Source organism: Balaenoptera physalus (genome assembly GCF_965194825.1).
Source record: "Balaenoptera physalus genome assembly, chromosome: 13".
NCBI classification, from domain to species: Eukaryota; Metazoa; Chordata; class Mammalia; order Artiodactyla; family Balaenopteridae; genus Balaenoptera; species Balaenoptera physalus.
In genome coordinates, this window is record NC_138892.1 from 15178594 (window position 1) to 15183005 (window position 4412).

The following is a 4412-nucleotide window of genomic DNA, read 5'->3' on the forward strand; positions in this document are numbered from 1 at the left end:
TACCCATGTAACAGTTTCCAAAGGTCAAAGCAGAAAATCAGTGGTATCCAAGAAAAGGAAGGCAGCCTCTCAGAATGGCCATCAAATAAACCACCCCAAGACTCAGTAGCTTAAGAAAATAAGCACTTATTTAGTTCTTGAGCCTGAGGGGCAATGATTTAGGCTGAATTCTAGTATATGTCTAACATGGCAAACTCAGAATCAAGGGACAGAAAAAATTTTTTTTTTCTTTTCCTAGGATGAGCTATGAAGTCCCCTTGTAAAGGGCATGGTTACAAGAGGAGTGAAGAACTGGGGCCAGTAACACAATCACTCTAAAATAATTACACAATTTGAACTAGGGACATTTCAGGGACTCAATAACCACACGTGCCTAGTGGCTCCCATATTAGACTGTCCACTGCTAGTGTCACTGGCCTCCTTGCAATTCCTCAAACCTGTCAGGGATTCTCCTGCCTCGGGGCCTTTGCACTTGCCATTCCCTCTGAGTGAAACACTCTTCCAGATGTGCACATGGGTCACTCCCTCATCTCATTTGTTTCAAATGTCACATTTTCAATGATGACTTCCCTGTCTACCCTGTTTAAAATTGCAGCTCCTATCCCTGAGCACTATCTATATTCCTTGCCATATTTTTAATGGTATTTATTGCTATCTCGTGTATTTTATATTTTAATTATTTGTTTATTATCTTTCTCCACTATAATATAAGCTCCATAAAAGCTGGTATCTCTTGCCCGTTTAGTTCACTGTTGTCTCCCCAGTGCCTAGAGCAATAGTGGGCACTCAACACATATTTGTTGAACAAACTCTAGCCTTTCCATGCCTTTCTGCAAATACTAAATAAAGAAATAAGTCAGTTAGAGTTATATTTGATAATTATAATTTATTATATCAGATTGTAAATCATAAGTCTGATTTACAATAAATCAGGTTTATTGATTTACAATAAATCAGGCTTATGCATGAGAATCCCAAGAATTCCAAAGAACAGGTTTACCCACGTAAAAAGTCGTATTTCCAGACCCTCCCTTACATGAGTGATAGAAGCAGGATTTGAAACCTTAATTAGAGTTAATTGAAAGAAAGATATCCTAAGAAGCCCAGTCCAGGCCCAAATTTACCCATTACTATCCTTGTCTTTAGGGCTAGAAGATAACGTTTAAAGGTAATTTGCACGGCTTCCCTGGTGGCGCAGTGGTTGGGAATCTGCCTGCCAATGCAGGGGACACGGGTTCGAGCCCTGGTCCGGGAAGATCCCACATGCCGCGGAGCAACTAAGCCGGTGCAGCACAACTACTGAATCCCGCGCGCCTAGAGCCTGTGCTCTGCTACAAGAGAAGCCACCGCAATGAGAAGCCCGCGCGCCACAACGAACAGTAGCCCCTGCTCACCTCAACCAGAGAAAAGCCCGCGCACAGCAACGAAAACCCAACGCAGACCAAAAAAAAAAAAAAAGGTAATTTGCTCTCTGTTTCTGTCTTTGCCATCCAGCAAAATATTAATGCTTGCTATCTGGTTTGTCTTATACACAATTATCTCTAAGGTTTACCTTTGATTGCAACCCTACATCTTTGTTCCACAGTCTTTCTAATACTTGGGTTCCAAAAGAGCAGCTATGCTCTTCATTTCTACTTGTCTAATTGGTCAGTAATTCTCCTATTGTTTTTATTGTCTCAGTGGCACCTTAGTGTCTCCTAAGTGGTAAGTCACCCTAAATCAGCTCCTTAGACAAACTGTGGGCATCCATTTTACTGTAGGTCTCCAAGTAAGTAGATATTTGAGTCAATAAGCATAGCTTTGATTTATGCCGGTTTGACTTCCATTCATTCAACAAATATTTATTGAGAACCTAATATATGCTGAAAATTGTGCTATGTCATATAGCATTAAGTAAGATAGACATGGGTCTTGTCCCCAAAACTTAAAATCTACTTGGCAAGACAGAAAATTAAACAATTAATTACAATGAAGATAAGGACAGTGAGAGAACATACGGTGGACCTAATCTGGTCTGGGTAATGGGGTTAGGATGCTTCAATTTTTGATGACCCTGACATCATTTTCTTTTTTTTTTTTTTGTTTTTGTTTTTTTTTTTTTTTTTTTCATTTTCTTTTTAAAGCAACTTTTTGAGTGTTTTTTTCTTAAAAGAAAGAAATGGAAACTTATTCAAGCCAAATTTGAGGATTATAACCCAGGAAGAGCATCTATCTCAGAAAGCTCTGAGAACTATTTCCTCGAGGTATTTTTACATACAACAAAACTCACCAATCTCAAGTGTACTATTTGATGAATTTTGACAAATGTATGCAGTCATATACCCACTCCCACAATCAACATAATTACATCACCCTTAGAAGTCCCCTCATGCCCCTTTGCAGGCAGTCTCATTCCTCCCATTCATCCTCAACTCCTGACACTTACCTGCTTTTTATTACTACAGTTTTGCTTTTTAAAATCTCATATAAATGGATACACATATTATGTAGTCTTTTGTGTATGATTTCTTTTACTTAGCTTAATGCTGTTGAGATTCACCTATGAATAGCTTTTTCCTTTTTATTGTTGAATAGTATTTCGCTACGTAGATATACTCTAATTTGTTTATTCATTCACCAGTGGATGGACATTTGGGTTATTTCCAGTTTGAGGTTATTATAAATAAAGCTCCTATGCACATTTGTGTACACGTCTTTGTACATATGTTTGCATTTTCTCTTGGGTAAACACCTAGAAGTGTTAATTACTGAATCATATGGTATAAAAATTGCTAAGTTGTTTTCTAAAATGGCTACAGCATTTTGCATTCCCACCAGCAAAGTGTGAGGGTTCCAGTTGTTTTGTATCTGCACCAACACTTGTTGTAGTTTGTCTTTTAAATTTTGGCCACTCTAGGATGTGTGTAATGTTACCTCATTGTGTTGTGATTTGCATTTCCCTAATCAATAATAATTGCTCATCTATTTGTGTGCTTAATTGCCATCCATATATCTTCTTTGGTGAAGTGGCTGTTCAAACATTTTGCCCATTTAAAAAAGTTGGGTTGTTTGCCTTCTTATTATTTAGTTTAAAGGGGTTTATATACATTCCAATAAAAGTCCTTTGTCGGATATTTGTTTTGCAAATATTTTCTCCCCATCTCTGGCTTGACGTTTCATTTTGTCAACAGTGTCTTTTCAAGACAGAAAGTTTTAATTTTGATGAAGTTCAATTTGTCAAATTTTTAGTGGTTCCTGATTTTTGTATACTATCAAGATTACAAAGATTTTCTCCTATAATTTCTTCTGTATTATAGTTTTAGCTCTTAAATTTATCTGACCTGATTTTTACATAGACTTCTGAAATTAATAAAATTGTTCAAAAAGAATAGGTATGGAAAACCAGAATGAAATTATTTAGCCTTTGTGAGACATCATCGTTCCCTAGGCCCCAGGTTTGATGTGACATTTTAGGCAATATTGTTTCTCACTTAGTTGTGATATGATGACTTTCTTGATTTAGGTTTCTATTGATATCTGTTGTCAACAAGAGAGCAAAACCAACGTGACCTGCCAGTGTTCAGTGAATAGTTCCCTCAACTTGGAATGTTCTTTCTCCTTCTGAGAAGTAAAGGAAGGGAGACATTACGTGAGTTGACACCACTCCAGGCTCTCGTCCAAAACATTGTATGTGCCTCTTTCACATGAGACTGAACTTTCAAAACTCACCGATCCCTACTACACTGCAAGCTGTTGAAAGTCAAGACTTGCGTGTTATTCTGTATCCTATGTTTGAGATGTAATTCAGTAAGTGTCTTCTGAATGAAAGGAGGAATTCCTGGGTCTCTGCTGTTCTGCTGGTGAATGGAAGCTACTAGGTAGTGTGTGTTGTAGTTTCAATGTCCAATCCTCATGAACTTGGACCACTTTCCTTTAAAGCCATCTCAGTATCCCTAGGGCTTAGCACGGTGCCTGACATGCAGTAGGGGACGAACGGCAAAGAGAGAAGGGGAAGGAAATTTGTACAAAATCCCAAACTCCACCCTTTATGACTTCAAGCAAGGAAACTGAGCAACCTTCAGATGTAACGTATGACGACAAATATTCGGGATATTCAACTCCTTCTGGGCAACACCGCCAACACCTCTGGGTTAAGTCCCTTATTTCAAATCTTGTGGGCTTGCGTGGACCCACGCTTTCCTACTAGGAGAATGCCAGGAAGACCGAAATCCTAAGTCTGGTGGATTTATAAGACTCAGAACTCACTCCCTGCGCGCACGTCAGCCCTGGTTACTTAGCAACGGGATCGATCGCTCGGCGCTCGACTCGACCCGGCCGGACTGAGACAAGGCGTTCCGGGCCGAGCCTCTCACGGCCCGCCCACTCCGGCCCGGGTCCCCGCGCCGCGCAAGCGCGGAACGGGGTGGGTTGGG